We start from the raw sequence: 17,382 nt of genomic DNA, 5'->3' as shown, positions 1-17,382 counted from the left end.
CTATAATACTCAACAACAACAAAAAACCCACTGCCATGGATCTGATTCTGACTCACAGCAACCCTACAGGACAGAAAAGAACTGCCCCCAGCGGGTTTCCGAGACTGTGCATCTTTACATAAGCACACTGCCACATCTTTCTTCCTCAGTGTGGCTGGTGGATTCAAACCACCAACCTTTTGATTAACAGCCAAATGGTTTAACCACTACGCCACCAGCACTCCTACTCCAATACTCCTACAAAAATGATAATATCACCCTCACTTTACAGGAGAGAAGATCAAGGACCTTACTGGTTAAGTAATTTGCCCAAGGTCACTCAGCTGGTTAAGCAGCAAAGCTAGAACTTAAACCACACCTGCCTGGCTCAAAAATCAGACTGTATCATGCTGTCCCCTGCCCCCCTTATGATAATAAGGGTCCCTCCTCTACAGGAGCTCAGCCCTCTGAGATAGACAGACGAATAAACAGAGAACTCACCACACCACAGGGTAAGTGCCAGAACAGAAGTACAAAGTGTGTAGAAAAGGGGTAGAGGAGGAAAGGAAAGCTTCTCAGTGGAAGCAACAAAGGAGCTGGGTCTTCAGAGATGAACAGAGTTTCAGAGGCATTGGTGGGCATTCTGGACAAAGTAAAGTGCACGAGTAAAGAAGAAAACAGAAAATGGATAGCCACGACAGGTTTGGGAGCAGTGGGAAATTTAGCAGCAATGAAGCACGGGGCAGATGAGGTGGACTGGCAGCAACTCAGGCTAGAGGGCTGGCTTCCAGCCAGAGTGTAAATAACCTTCTGCATGCCAAGTTAAAGAGTTTTGATTTTACCCCAAACACAAGTAGAACCCACAGCATGTTCTTTATAGGAAGTTAATGTTGACAGCAATATGGAAGACAGACTGGAATAAGGAGAAGTTGCCAGTCACGCTGCATTCATTTCACATGCACCAGAGCATTATAAAGCACCTATTATGTGCCCAGCATTACCCTAAATGCTAGAAACAGAAGAGTGAATCAGACATAGTCCCTGTTCTCATGGGATTTACAGTCTTGTAAGAACCAGACAAGTAAATATACAATAAAAATACAGCATTAAGTGTTAGGAGCCCTGATGGCACAGTGGTTAAGCACTCGGCTGCTAGTTGAAAGGTCATAGATTTGAACACACCAGCTGCTCCGAGGGACAAAGATATGGCAGTGTTTCTGTAAAGATTAAAACTCACTGCTGTTGAGTTGATTCTGACTCATGGAGGCCCTATAGGATACAGCAGAACTGCCCCATAGAGTTTCCAAATCTGTAATCTTTACAGAAGCAGACTGTCAAATCTCTCTCCTGGTGGGTTCCAACTGCCGACCTTTTAGTTAACAGCAAGGCACTGGACCATTGTGCCACCATGGTTCCTTTCTGCGAAAATTAAAAAGAAAAACAAATGAAAAAAAACAAAGATTACAGCCTTGAAAATCCTATGGGGCAGTTCTACTCTGTCCTATAGGGTTGCTATGAGCTGGAATCAACGTGATGGCAACAGGTTTGGTTTGGCTTATGGCGAAACTGTTAAGATAAAAGTACAGAAAAACAGCTCTCAAGGATTGTGGATGACATTTAAGCTGAGACTAAAGGACAAAAAAGAAGGTAAAAGGAGGAGCGGGAGAGGCCAGGAAATGCATTTCAAACAGCCAGACCAGCATGTGCAAAGGCCCAGAGGCTAGACAGAACTGATAAATTCAAAACCGTTGCTGTTGAGTAGATTCCGACTCATAGTGACCCTATAGGACAGAGTAGAACAGCCCCGTAGAAACTGCCGACCTTTTGGTTAGCAGCCATAGCTATTAACCATTATGCAACTAGGATCTCCTTAAAAATTCAAGACACTGTTAAAAGGCTTAATTCAAGTGAGAAATAAGGAGTTTACCCAGAGGTCTTTGGCACTCAAAATATGGTGGTAAGAAGAACATGAAGGGATTTGAATCAAAGATAATACATGAGGAGGTGGGGCCAAGATGGCAGAGTAGTCAGACACTTCTGGTGACCCCTCTTACAACAAAGACCTGAAAAAACACATGTACATATATGACAAGCTAGGAGCCCTGAACATCAAAAGCAAAGTTTGGAATTCAGACTGAGCTGCACGGGGAGGGAGAGACTGTGAGGAGTTTCCCAACATAACCTGGCAGGAACCAGCACCCCTCAGACACAATCCCCTGGAGTGACCGCAGCAGGGCTGGTGGTAGTTTTGGGACCCGGTTTCCTCAGGGAGAGACAGCGAGCCGCACAGTCTACTCACACCTCTAAAACAAAAGAACAATGCTCTCAGTAAAAGCTAAGTACTTGTGTTCATTTTACCATGCCCCCAGTCCCCAAGCCAGCTTCTGTGGTTGTCACGTTCCCTGAGCCTGAGATAAGTCCTGCTGCGCGCCCTGAGCCATTCTCCAGGCCTTGGAGAAGGAATAAATTAACAATTGGGGGAAAAGATTATCTGCCAGCTCCACTAAGCTGGGAACTCAGGACAGAAGCAGCTGCAGTCCAAGCACAAACAGTCTGCAGACTCTGAATATCTTTCATCCCTGCATGGACCTGTGTGGGCCCTTTACAGGAGATCAGGCCCTTATTACTGCAACAGTGTATGTGCTTGAGATCTAACGTCAACTGTTTCAGCTGTGCTGTGGAGAGGTGGGTTTTTGATGTTTGATACAGCTTTGCCTATTAAACAGGGTCCTCACCTACCCACATCGGGGGCCTGAGGACTGGTTGACTCCACCCACATCACCTAGCCACCCACAGGAGGGGTCCAAGGATAAGTGGTGCCTCCTAGTCCTTACAACCAAAAGCATTCGGTGCCCATGGTCTGGCTGCAAAAACCACCCACCTGTGTGCTCTAGGAAATAGGCTCAGGGGACAGTTGTCGGCCCCCTGCCTTGTTCAGAGTGTGACCCCCTGCTGCAACCAGATACCTGTGCCTACACCAATCACCCCTGCCCCTCTAAGACTGTAGGACATAGCCTGCACACACTTGATGACCAACTGCCTGGACACCTGAGCTGAATTCATACAAGAAAAGCAAATGGGCTTCTAGGCTCACACACCTAGTAACAGCTCTAGCCATCTGGTGACAGGATGTTAGAGCTTCAAAGGTGCAAATAATCAAGCTAGCTCACTCAAGTAGCCTGTTTGGGCATATCAAAACAAAACAAAGCAAAAGGCTAGGATACAGTAAGCAAACATAAAATAAATTAATACACTAACGTATAGATGGCTTGGAGACAACAGTCAATACCAAATCACATAAATTAGCAGACCACAATCGCTTCAACAAGCTCTCAAAACAAAGAATCAAGGAATCTTCCAGATGAAGATGTTTTCCTGGAAGTAGTAGTTGTAGAATACAAAAGATTAATATACAGAACTCTTCAAGAGATCAGGAAGGAGATCAGACAAAACACAGAACAAGCCAAGGAATGCACAGATAAAGCAGCTGAAGAAATTAAAACAGTTATTCAAGAACAAAATGAAAAATTTAATAGGCTGCAAGAATCCAGAGAGACAGCAATCAGAAATCCAGAAGATTAACAATAAAATTACAGAATTAGACAACTCAATAGAAAGTTGGAGGAGGAGAACTGAGAAAATGGAATGCAGGATTAGTGAGACTGAAGACAAAACACTTGGCACCAATACAGCCGAAGAAAAATCAGATAAAAGAATGCAGGAAAAAAAAAATGAAGAAACCCTAAGAATCATGTGGGACTCTATCAAGAGAAAGAACCTACATGTGATTGGAGTACCAGAATAGTGAAGCATAACAGAAAATAGAGAAAGAATTATTCAAGATTTCTTGGCAGAAGACTTCCCTGATATCGTGAAAGATGAGAAGATATCTATCCAAGATGCTCACTGAACCCCACATAAGGCAGATCCCAAAAGAAAGGCACCAAAACATATTATGATCAAACTTGCCAAAACCAAAGATAAAAAGAGAATTTTAAGAGCAGGTAGGAATAAAACGAAAGTCACCTACAAAGGAGAGTCAGTAAGAATAAGCTTGGATGACTTGGCAGAAACCATGCAGGCAAGAAGGCAATGGGATAACTTATATAAGGAACTGAAGAAAAAAAACTGCCAGCCAAGAATCATATATCCAGCAAAACTCTCTCTCAAATATACAGGTGAAATTAGGAAATTTCCAGATAAACAGAAGTTTAGGGAATTTGTAAAAACCAAACCAAAACTATAAGAAATATTAAAGGGAGTTCTCTGGTTAGAAAATCAATAATATCCAAAACATCAAAGTATTAAAACCATCTTCTCTGACCATAAAGCCATAAAAGTAGAAATCAATTATAGAAAAAGCAGGGAAAAGAAATCGAACACTTGGAAACTGAACAATACCCTGCTCAAAAATGACTCAGATACAGAAGAAATTAAGGAAGGAATAAAGAAATTCAGAGAATCCAATGAGAATGAAAACATTTCCTATCAGAACCTTTGGGACACAGCTAAAGCAGTGCCCAGAGGTCAATTTATATCAATAAATGCACACATACAAAAGAAGGGCCAAAATCAAGGAATTATCCCCACAACTTGAACAAACAGAGAGACAGCAACAAAAGAAACCCACAGGCACCAGAAGAAAACAAACAATAAAAATTAGAGCAGAATTAAATGAAACAGAGAACAAAAAAACAATTGAAAAGAGTTAACAAGACCAAAAGCTGGTTCTTTGAAAAAACTAACAAAATTGATAAACCACTAGCCAAACTGAGAAAAGAAAAACAGGAGAGGAAGCAAATAACCTGAATAAGAAACGAGATGGGCAACAGCACAACAGACTCAACTGAAATTAAAAGAATCATATCAGATTACTACAAAATGTTGTACTCTAACAAATTTGAAAACCTAGAAGAAATGGATGAATTTCTAGAAACATAATGCCTACCTAAAGTAACACAAACAGGGTAGAACAACTAAATAAACCCGTAACAAAAAAGACTGAAAAGGTAATTTAAAAACTCCCAACAAGAAAAAGCCCTGGCCCCGACAGCTTCATTAGAGACTTCTACAAAACATTCCAAGAAGAGTTAACACCGCTACTACTAAAGGTATTTCAGAGTATAGAAAAGATGGAATACTCCCAAACTCACACTATGAAGCCCGCATATCCCTGATACTAAAACAGGTAAAGACACCACAAAAAAAAGAAAATTAAAGACCTCTATCTCTCAGGAATTTAGATGCAAAAATTCTCAACAAAATTCTAGCCAGTAGAATTCAACAACATATCAAAAAAAAATAATTCACCATGACCAAGTGGGATTCCTACCAAGTATGCAGGGATGGTTCAACATTAGAAAAACAATCAATACAATCCATCATATAAATAAAACTAAAGAGAGGACCACATATAAATTGATGCAGAAAAGGCATCTGACAAAATCTAACACCCATTCATGATAAAACTCAGCAAAATAGGAACAGAAGGAAAATTCCTCAACATAATAAAGGGCATTTATACAAAGCCAACAGCCAACATCATCCTAAATGGAGAGAGTCTGAAAGCATTCCCGTTGAGATCGGAACCAGACAAGGATGCCCTTTATCATCACTCTTATTCAACGTTGTGCCGGAGGTCCTAGCCAGAGCAATTAGGCTAGATAAAGAAATAATGAGCATCCAGATTGGTAAAGAAGTAAAAATATATTTGCAGGTGACATGATCTTATACAGAGAAAACCTTACAGAATCCTCAATACAGAAACTAATAGAAGAGTTCAGTAGAGTATCAGGATACAAGATAAACATACAAAAATCAGTTGGATTCCTCTACACCAACAAAAAGAACGGTGAAGAGGAAATCATCAAATCAATACCATTTATATTAGCCCCCAAGAAGATAAAATACTTAGGAATAAATCTAACCAAAGATGTAAAAGACCTATACAATGAAAACTACAAGACACCACTGCAAGAAACGAAAAGAGACCTACATAAGTGGAAATACATACCTTGTTCACGGACAGGAAGACTCAACATTGTAACGTCTACTCTACCGAAAGTGATCTATAGATAAAATTCTGATCCAAATTCCAACGACATTTTTTAATGAGATGGAGAAGCAAATTACCAACTTCATATGGAAGGGAAAGTAGCCCCAGGTTAAGTAAAGCGCTACTGAGAAAGAAGAACAAAGTGGGAGACCTCACTCTACCTGATTTTAGAACCTATTATACCACCACAGTACTCAAAACAGCCTGGTACTGGTACAACAATAGATACATGGACCAATGGAACAGAATTGAGAATCCAGACATAAATCCATCCACATATGAGCTGCTGATATTTAACAAAAGCCCCAAAACAGTTAAATGGGGAAAAGACAGTCTTTTTAACAAATGGTGCTGGCATAACTGGATATCCGTCTGCAAGAAAATGAAATGAGACCCATACTTCACACCATGCCCAAATACTAATTGAAAATGGATCAAAGCCCTAAATATAAAATCTAAAATGATAAAGATCATGGAAGAAAAAATAGGGACAACGCCAGGAGCCCTAATACAGGGCATAAACAGTATACAAAACATTACTAACAATGCGCAAACACCAGAAGAGAAACCAGATATCTGGGAGCTCCTAAAAATCAAACACCTATGCTTATCCAAACATTTCACCAAAAGAATAAGAAGATTACCTACAGACTGGGAAAAAGTTTTTAGCTGTGACATTTCCTATCAGTGTCTGATCTCTAAAATTTACATGATACTGCAAAAACTTAACTACAAAAAGACAAACAGCCCAATTGAAAAATGGGCAAAGGATATGAACAGGCACTTCACCAAAGAAGACACTCAGGCAGCTAACAGATACATGAGAAAATGCTTGTGATCATTAGCCATGAGAGAAATGCAAATCAAAACTACAATGAGATACCATCTCACTCCAATAAGGCTGGCACTAATCCAAAAAACACAAAATAATAAATGTTGGAGAGGTTGTAGAGAGACTGGAACACTTATACACTACTGGTGGGAATGTAAAATGGTACAACCACTCTGGGAATCGATTTGGAGTTTCCTTAAAAAGCTAGAAATAGAACTACCATACAATCCAGCAATCCCACTCCTTGGAATATATCCTAGAGAAATAAGAGCCTTTACACGAACAGATATATGCACATCCATGTTCACTGCAGCACAGTTTACAACATCAAAAAGATGGAAGCAACCAAGGTGCCCATCAACGGATGAATGGATAAATTATGGTATATTCACACAATGGAATACTATGCACTGATAAAGAACAATGATGAATCCGTGAAACATTTCATAACATGGAGGAATCTGGAAGGCATTATGATGAAATTAGCCAGCTGCAAAAGGACAAATATTGTAAGAGACCACTATTATAAGAACTCAAGAAATAGTTTAAACACAGAAGAAAATATTCTTTGATGGTTACGAGAGTGGGGAGGGAGGGAGGGAGGGAGGGAGGGAGAGGGGTACTCACTAATTAGATAGTAGTCAAGAACTACTTTAGGTGAAGGGAAAGACAACACACAATACAGGAGAGGTTAGCACAACTGGACTAAACCAAAATCAAAGAAGTTTCCTGAATAAACCAAATGCTTCAAAGGCCAGAGAAGCAGGGGTGGGGGTCTGGGGACCATGGTTTCAGGCGATATCTAGGTCAATCAGCATAATAAACTCTGTTCAGAAAACATTCTGCATCCCACATTGGTGAGTGGCGCCTGGGGTCTTAAACCCTAGCAAGCGGCCATCTAAGATGCATCAATTGGTCTCAACCCACCAGGAGCAAAGGTGACTGAAGGATACCGAAGACACAAGGTAATTATGAGCCCAAGAGACAGAAAGGGCTACATAAATCAGAGCCTACATCAGCCTGAGACCAGAAAGAACTAGATGGTGGCCGGCTACAACTGATGACTGCCCTGCCAGGGAACACAACAGAGAATCCCTGATGGAGCTGGAGAGCAGTGGGATACAGACCTCATATTCTTGTAAAAAGACCAGACTTAATGGTCTGATTGAGACTAGAAGGACTCTAGAGGTCATGGTCCCCAGGCTTTGTTAGGCCAAGACTGGAACCATTCCAAAAGCCAACGCTTCAGACAGGGATTGAACTGGACTATAAGATAGAAAATGATACTGGTGTAGACTGAGCTTCTTGGCTCAAGTAGACACATGAGACTGTGTGGACAGGTCTTGTCTGGAGGGGAGATGAGAAGGCATAGGGGGACAGAAGCTGGCTGAATGAACACGGGGAATACAGGGTGGGGAGAAGGAGTGTGCTGTCTCATTACGGTGAGAGCAGCTAGGAGTACACAACAAGATGTACATAAATTTTTGTATGCAAGACTGACTTGATTTGTAAACTTTCACTTAAAGCACAATTAAAAATAAAATACAAAAAAAAGATAATATATGAATAAGAAGAAATTTTTTTATATGACAACAAAAGATAAAGGGGGATAGTCGGCTCAGATTCCATCAGCCTTTACCCTGTAATTCAATCATTTACTAAGCGTGACCTGATTCCAGGAAGTCTGAGGACTTCTATCAAAACGCAAAGGTAGAGATAGGCGGAGATAACACGTTTCAGCATGCATGCTCACTGTAGCACAAATCAAGATAAGCACATTACCCTGGGACATGTGGCTCTTAAAACTTAATGCAGGGGAGCAGAGACTGGCAGATGCTGTTTGAGTCTCAAAATCACAAACAACCAGAAAAGTTCACCACAGAGTTGGGTCAGAATTCCCAGGGAAAGCCGTAAGTCCTGAGCCCTTTATTTCCCTGAAATCTGGTTAGACACCAGGCAGGTGCCTAGCCTAATAGCAGGGTGGAGAGTTATTTACAGAAGAAAAAAGATGGGTCTTGAGGGCAAGTTAAATAGACAGAACATGACTCAGAAGGAGGGGAAGAGTGAGTCTTACATACATAGCAAAGGAAAGCCAATCAAGCCCTGAGCACACCTCTGCCCCAAGGCTGCATGTGGGCCTTCTGCCTGGTTAAATTGGTAGATGTGAGCTGCACCAGGGCCTTCCTCAGACAACACAAGCTTCAGTACAAGCACATGTGTTTTCTACTTTCCTCCCCACAAACTGGGGGGAAGGAGCTGTTTAAAATGCCACCTATTTTCTTTTTATCTGTAGTTTGCTACTTGCTATTTTTAAAAGAAAGATGACATTGAGACTGTCTATGAATCTTACACTAAGGCTATTTCAACTGCTCATGTTGGTGATCAAAATGAGAAATGAGTCTTATACTTCTACATTAACACACGCACAACCCTTTAAGGCATATTTAGAGTAGATCCTAATGACACTCTGTTACTCAGCCTAGGACCAAGGTCCTGGAAAGGGCAGTCACCAAGCTGAATGAAGAGCGAGCCCAGATTTGGATAACTTGACCCAGCAGGGTTCCCTCACCACAGTCCCTGCACCAGTTATTACTTCTGAGAGGAAGAAGAGTGCTGTGGTTAAGAGCTTAATAGCCAGCTCCTAAAAAATTTTAAAAGTAACCTAAAAGAACTTTATTACAAGGAAATAAAAGTACATATTTAACCATGACAAACAAACATCAACCTGGATAGGGTAAAAAATACAAGAGATACAAATTGTCACTTGGCATATTAAAACTACCAATCAAAAAAAAAAAAAGGCTCAAATGCAAAAGTCAGATTGCTTGGGTTCAGATCCCAGCTACTAGCTGGGTAACCTTGGGCAAATTTTTAAACTCCTGTGCACCTCCATTTTCCCATCTGTAAAATGGGTAGAACAACAGTATCTACTTCCTAGAGTTGTTACAAAAAGTAAATTAGTTAATACATGCAAAGCACTTGCAACAGTGCCAGGCAATTAAAATGTGCTCAGTAAGCACTAAATCAGTTGCCTTCAAGTCTGAGGCAATTCCAACTCATGGTGACCCCATGTGTTTCAAAGTAGAACTGCACTCCATAGCATTTGCAGTGGCTGTGATCTTTCGGAAGTAGACTGCCAGGACTTTCTTCCAAGGCACCTCTGGGTGGATTCAAACTGCCAACCTTTCCGTCAGTAGGTGAGCATTTAGCCGCTTGTGCCTTCCCAGTAAGTAGTTGTTGTTGTTAGGAGCCGCTGAGTCAGTTTCAACTCATAGTGACCCTACACACAACACAATCAAACACTGCGCAGCCTGCACCATCCTAACAATCGTTGCTATGTTCGAGCATCAATCCATCTCCTTGGGGGTCTTCGTCTTTTTCACTGACCCTCTACTTTACTAAGCATGATATCCTTCTCCAGGGACTGGTCCCTCCCGATAACATGTCCAAAGTAAGTGAGATGAAGTCTCGCCACCCTTGCTTCCAAGGAATATTCTGGCTGTACTTCTTCCAAGATAGATTTGTTTGTTCTTCTGGCAGTCCATGGTATATTCAGTGTTCTTCTCCAACACCGTAATTCAAAGGCATCAATTCTTCAGTCTTCCTTATTCATTGTCCAGCTTTTGCATGCACATGAGTCAACTGAAAGCACTAGCTATTATTATTATCGATCAACTTTAAAGAAGATAATTCTGTAATCTCACAGCTTCAAACAAGAAATTGCTGGCATTTGTCTGGGGTCTTAAACACTAGCAAGCGGCCACCTAAGATGCATCAATTGGTCTCAACCCACCTGGAGCAAAGGAGAATGAAGAACACCAAAGACAGAAGGTAATTATGAGCCCAAGAGGTAGAAAGGGCCACATAAACCAGAGACTACATCAGCCTGAGACCAGAAGAACTAGATGGTGCCCGGCTACAACCGGTGACTGCCCTGACAGGGAACACAACAGAGAACCCCTGAGGGAGCAGGAGTGCAGTAGGATGCAGACACCAAATTCTCACAAAAAAAACAGACTTAATGATCTGACTGAGACTAGAAGGACCCCAGAGGTCATGGTCCCCAGACCTTCTGTTAGCCCAAGATAGGAACCATTCCCAAAGCCAACTCTTCAGACAGAGATTAGACTGCACTATGGGATAGAAAATGATACTGGTGAAGAGTGCGTTCCTTGGATCAAGTAGACACATGCGACTACGTGGGCAGCTTCTGTCTGGAGGGGAGATGTGAATGCCGAGGGGGATAGATGCTAGCTGAATGGACACGGAAATACAGGACAGAGAAAAGGAGCACGCTGTCTCATTAGAGGGCAAGCACTAGGCATATATACCAAGGCGTGTATAAGTTTTTATATGAGACTGACTTGTTTTGTAAACTTGCACTTAAAGCACAATAAAAATTAAAAAAAAAAAAAGAGGGGTCCAAGGTGGCAGTACAGCCAGACGCTTCCAGTGATCCCTCTTAGAACAATGACCCAAAAAAACAAATGAAACAATTACATTTATGATAAGCTAGGAGCCCTGAACATCAAAGGCAAAATCAGAAAACAGACTGACTGGCAGGCGGAGGGAGAGACGGTTCAGAAGCGGAGAGACGTTACTGGGCCTGAATCGCTGGAATCCCTCAGGCACCATTCCCAGGAGCGGCTGCGATGGGCTGGTAGTAGCGTTTGGCCACAGTTTCCTCAGGGAGAAGCAGCCGCACAGCCTACTCAACCTCCGGAACCAGAGAGGAACGGCGCTCTCGGCAAAAGCTAAGTACTTTGAGTATATTTTACTGCACCCCCCCACCCCAGCCCTGAAGCCAGCTTCAGTGGCTGTTGATTTCCCTGGGCCTGAGATAGGCCCTGTTGAGCACCCTGAGCCATCCTCCTGACCTTAGAGTAGGAATAAATTCACAATTGGGGGAAAAGAGAATTTGCTAGCTCCACTAACCAGGGGAGCTCAGGACAGAAGCGGCTCTTGCCCAGGCATAAACGGTCTGTGGTCTTTGAATACCTTTTGCCCCAGCATGGACCTGTGTGGGCCTATTTCAGGAGAATAGGCCCTTGTTGGCAGACCACAACTGTTTCAGCTATGCGGTGGAGAGGTGGGTATTTGATATTTGACACCGCTTTGCCTATTAAACAGGGTCCTCACCTACCCACATCAGGGGCCTAAGGACTGGTGGCTCCACCTAGGTCACCGAGCCACCTGTGACAGGGTTCCAAGGATAACTGGTACCTCCCAGTCCTTACAACCAAAAGCACTGGGTGCCCAGGGTCCAACTGCAGAATACACTCTAGGGAACAGGGACACCCTTCCCTCACAGACACTCGGGGGACGGCTGTCAGCCCCCTGCCTTGTTCAGAGAGTGACCCCCTGCTGCAACCAGATACCAGTACCTACACCAATCACCCCTGCTCCCCTAAGACTGTGGGACAGAGCCTGTACCACACACTTGATGACCAGCTACCTGGACACCTGAGCTGAATTCATACAAGAAAAGTGAATGGGCTCCTAGACTGATATACCTGATAACAGCTCTAGCCATCTGGTGACACCATATCAGAGTTTCAAAGGAGAAAATAATCAAGCTAGCTCACTCAAGCAACCCATTTGGGCATATCAAAACAAAACAAAGCAAGAACCTAGGATGCAGTAAGCAAACATAAAATAAATTAATACAATAACTTGTAGATGGCTCGGAGACAATAGTCAATATCAAGTCACATAAGGAAACAGACCATGATCACCTTAACAAGCTCTCAAAACAAAGAATCGATGAATCTTCTGGATAAAGGTCCCTTCCTGGAATTGCCAGATGCAGCATTCAAAAGATTAATATACAGAACTCTTCAAGACATCAGGAACGAGATTAGGAAGGAGGTCAGGCAATAAGCAGAACAAGCCAAGGAACACAAAAAGTAGTTGAAGAAATTAAAAAGGTTATTCATGAACATAATGAAAAATTTAATAAGCTGCAAGAATCCATGGAGACAACAATCAGAAATTCAGAAGATTAACAATAAAATTACAGAACTGGACAACTTAATAGAAAGTCAGTGGAGCAGAATTGAGCAAGTGGAGGGCAGAATTGGTGAGCTTGAAGATAAGGCACTTGGCACAAATATATCTGAAGAAAAATCAGATAGAAGAATTTAAAAAATGAAGAAAACTTAAGAATCACGTGGGACTCTACCAAGAGAAATAACCTACAACTGACTGGAGTGCCAGGACAGTGAAGGATAACAGAAAATACAGAAAGAATTCTTCAAGATTTGTTGGCAGAAAACTTCCTTGATATTGTGAAAGATGAGAAGATATCTACCCAAGATGCTTACTGAACTCCACATAAGGTAGATTTTAAAAGAAAGTCACCAAGACATAATCCAACTTGCTAAAACCAAAGAGAATTTAAAGAGCAGCTAGGGATAAACAAAAAGTCACCTACAAAGGACAGTCAACAAGAATAAATTCAGACTACTTGGCAGAAACCATGCAGGCAAGAAGGCAATGGGATGACTTATATAAAGCACCGAAGGAAAAAAACTGCTGGCCAAGAATCCAGGAAAGCTGCCTCTCAAATATGAAGGTGAAATTGGGACATTTCCAGATAAACAGAAATTTAGGGAACTCGTAAAAACCAAACCAAAACTAAAAGAAATACTAAAGGGAGTTCTTTGGTTAGAAGATCAATAATACCAGGTATCAACCCAAGGCTAGAACACTGGACAGAGCAATCAGATGTTAACCCAGGCAGGGAAATCACAAAAATAAATGAAGATAAAAAAATAATAATAAATTGCTGGCATTTTAACATCACTTTAAATAGCTTAGGAGCCCTGGTGGTGAGTGGTTAAAGCACTCGACTGCTAACCAAAAGGTCGGCAGTTAAAACCCACCAGCTACTCTATGGGAGAAAGATGTGGCAGTCTGCTTCTGTAAAGATTTACAGCCTTGGAAACCCTATGGGGCAGTTCTACTCTGTCCTAGAGAGTTGCAAGGAGTTGGAATTAACTGGAGACGGTGGTTTTTGGTTGAATAGCTTAGTGAAGACATTCCCACTAAAATTCAAAAAAGCTGTGCCTCATCTCTACTGATAGTGGATCCTAACATCTTTTTTTTTTTTTTTAACATCAGGCTAGGAGTCCTTCGTTGGTACAGTGAAGTACTAAACTACTAACCAAAAGGTTGGCAGTTTTAACCCACCCAGAGGTGCTTTGGAAGACAGGCCTGGTGATATGCTTCCAAAAGGTCACAGCTTTGAAAACCCGATACAGCAATTCTACTGGAGTCACCATGAGTAGGAATCTACTCAACAGTGAGTAACAACAACAGGTTAACAGCCCAAACCAGTACCATGTCCTCCATAGACACAAGGTTCACTCATGAAGCAGAAATCAGTGGTGAGATTTGACTAACAAAATGACAACACTTATTGAGTGCTGGACAATGTGCTAAGCACTTTAATGTATTTTTATTTAACCCTCACAAAAAGCCTATGAGATAGATACTCATCATCCCCACTTGAATGATGAGAAAGTTGAGTCAGAGTGCATAAACAACTTCTAAAGGTAGGAGAGCTACAAATAGCAAAGCCAGGATTTGAACTAGGCAGTCTGGCTCCGGAGTCAGCGCTACTAACTACTATGTGCACTCACCACACTGTCCTTGCTGGCTGCAGTTTCCAAGGGGACAACCACAGAAAGAGAAGATTCCCAATCGTCTAGCAATGGAGTCACAGCTAATTTGCATACGCTCTTCAGATACCTAAAGATACTGAAGCTGGTCTAGTAACAGTGAATTGGGTTGGTCTGTCTGGAGTAAGCCTTTTATTGGGGAGAACACGGGATGATTAGTGAGGAGTCCTTGATGAAACCAGACCTCCCAGTCCAATCACGCAGCAGATGCTGCTCCTTAAACAGGCTTCAGTAACAAGCCGCTCCCAACTCTGGCTTAGGCATAACCCCAGGGCACCAAAGGAAATGAGGACCACATTCATTCCACTCTCTGGCTCCAACCCCCTTCCCTTTTCTCCAACCCTAAGTCCACTATCTCTCAGGCCATGCTTGGTTTGGCTAGTGAAACTTTTTGTTTGTTTTGTTTTTTAATGTAGTGATGGGGACAATTCAAGGAAAAGAAGAAAGCTACCAGAAGAGGAAACAGCAAGTCCCACATCTTTTCCTTCTATTACCTCACTGGTCTAGACTGTAAGGCAGATTTGGCTGGCTCTCAAATATCAGGAATCTCAGGGCACAGGGAGTGATGGGATAAACATTCCCAGAGCCTCACACCAGTCAGTGTGACCTCTTACCATGAGCTGATCTGCATTTCTCTCCTCAATCCCAACTTGCTCTTCCCCTCCTGACCCCTCCTTCCCATCTCCAACAAATCCACAACCCCCGAGAAACACTAATGAGCCCCTCTTATCAGAAAAAAAGAGCAAATGAAGTAGACGAGCAGCAAAAATGAGTAATTCAGAAATTAGTGATACCAGGTATCTAAATGGTCAGTGGGCACCATCAGAAATTTGCTTTCTCATGACTCCCCACCATCTGTCACCCACCAACATCCACTTCCAGGCAGGATGCCAAAATGAAGATGTGATAGAGATCCAAGGGGATACAATGAGCAGGTAGGAAACTGCTTATGACAGGGATGTGTTAAAATACTTTCAGCATACAGATTTGAAAACAGTGATGAAGGCTGCACAATATTGTGAATGTTAACGCCACTAAATTATACACTTAAAAATGGTTAAAATGGCAATTTTTATGTTATACATACTTTTTTTTTTTACCACAGTAATATTTAAAAAATACAGTTTCAGTCTGATCTCTAGACCCTTGCCCATGTTCGATTACACACATGAAGGCACACAAGACTTAATTCTATACCCGCCTCTCAAAAATCAGCCTGGAATCTAAGCAGAACACTAACTTAGGGACCAAAACAAAGGACAACCTCTATAGAAGAGTGTCCCTCTCAGATTAAATGATTCTCAGCATCACTCCACAGTCCACGCATCCTGCTCCCAGGGAGCATGCCAGCCAGAAACCTGTCACTGGAGGCCACCTTACCCGCTCTGGGGATAGGCTGGGGCAAGTCGCTACCTCTTCTTCTTCCCAAGCAGGCACTTTGGTTTTGTCCAGACCCTGGGTCCCTGAGTCTTCAGCTGAAATTGGAGCAGACGTTGCTGCCTAAGATAGGAGCTGTGGAAAGGCTGATCTAAGCCTGGAAGAGGGCATTTGACTAGCTTTAGCTCCCTCCTTAGCAGGCCTGCCCAACATCCTCCAGGTCGCTCTTCCTAGCCTTTCCCCCAATCCCCCTCGACGGGAAAGACACCTTCCCCTCCCACCGGCCCGGTGCAATCGGGCCTCGGCTTCACGCTGAAGGATTTCCCTCCTGCCAGGCTCCAGGTTCTTTACTCTCGGTTAAGAAATTCCCCTCCAATTTGTGACTCTGCTTCTCCAGGACGTGCACAACACCTACTACTAGTTCCCTCCACCCCCAGTCTGCCACGGGATCCCAGGCCCCCTCCCCTCCCTTTTTTTCTCTCTGCCTCCAACCCCTCGACGATTCCATTTCCTCTTCCCAACCCCGGAACTTGTCCGTCCTCCGCCCCTACTGCGTGCTAGGGTCTCCACAATCCCAACTCTAACCTCCCGGCCCGACTACTCCAAGCCCTCAACAAACTTTCCACAGCCTCCCGCCGCCTTCAGGCCGCCATCTTGCCGCGGGGCAGGCCGGGTAGCGGCCGGGGCCGCGGGAATCCCCACGCTCTGGGCGCTGCGCGTCATCAGGGGGCGGGGCCATGGGGCGGGGCCTCGGGCTCGGTCAGTGGAGCACCGGGAGAGGGGAAAAATGGGAATTTTCGAAGAGCCCCGGGAGAATGAAGGAGGTGTCAGAAGTGGGCAATAGCAGAAAGGGGAAAAAGACTGTGGCACTCAATACGTGTTGGCGCTCAGTAAGTATCTGTTGACTTAAATTGAACATGAGATGAAGGCGAATTAAAAAAAAATAGAGAAACACCGCAAAAATACAGTGGGAGAGTTGTGGCACTACCTGGGTAAAGGCTTTCAAAGGTTGCCCATCACTCAAAAGATAAAATCTGAGATTCTCAGCATGGCGCACGGAAGCCGGTATGACCCAGCCTCTTCCACCTTCACCGACCTGATTTTCCACCTCTCCCCCGTAATTCAAGTTCCCAAATTGTCCTGTGTTTCCAGGGCATTAGGCCTTAAGATGTGCAGCGCCTCTCCTCACCGTGCATGATCGATCCTACTTCTCCTTCAGCCCACAGTTCAATTATCACCTCCTCCGAAAAGCCTTCCCCCAATCCCCAGGTAAATTTGGTGCTCCTTGTGGTTAAGAGCCTGACTGTTAACCAAAAGGTCAGCAGTTCGAATTCACCAGGCACTCCTTGGAAACCCTGGGGGGGGGGGCAGTTCTGCTCTGTCCTATAAGGTCGTTATGAGTCGGAATTGACTTGATGGCAACGGCTTTGTTTTTTGGGGTTTTTTATTGTAGTTAT

The 17,382-nt window shown here is 43.2% G+C and overlaps 1 protein-coding gene across 9 annotated transcripts in view; it reads right to left on the bottom strand.

Moving 5' to 3' along the window:
* Positions 1–16,626, bottom strand: part of TJAP1 (tight junction associated protein 1) — a 47,702-nt gene extending 31,076 nt beyond the window's left edge. For 6 of the 9 annotated variants that reach the window (XM_064286525.1, XM_064286511.1, XM_064286542.1 and 3 more), the window contains exons 1-2: positions 16,511–16,609; positions 15,929–16,023 (exon numbers count right to left, since the gene is read on the bottom strand). The gene's annotated coding sequence lies outside the window, so the exon portion shown is untranslated. Of the gene's footprint in view, positions 1–15,928; positions 16,426–16,510 lie in introns of those variants that run through there. The other 3 variants (XM_064286529.1, XM_064286519.1, XM_023545484.2) reach the window with 2 other exon arrangements.
* Positions 16,627–17,382: the final 756 nt, after the last annotated feature.

Source organism: Loxodonta africana, chromosome 1 (assembly GCF_030014295.1).
Source record: "Loxodonta africana isolate mLoxAfr1 chromosome 1, mLoxAfr1.hap2, whole genome shotgun sequence".
In the NCBI taxonomy this organism is placed as follows: Eukaryota; Metazoa; Chordata; class Mammalia; order Proboscidea; family Elephantidae; genus Loxodonta; species Loxodonta africana.
The sequence above is the reverse complement of the archived record's forward strand: the minus strand, read 5'-3'. Positions and strand labels throughout refer to the sequence as shown.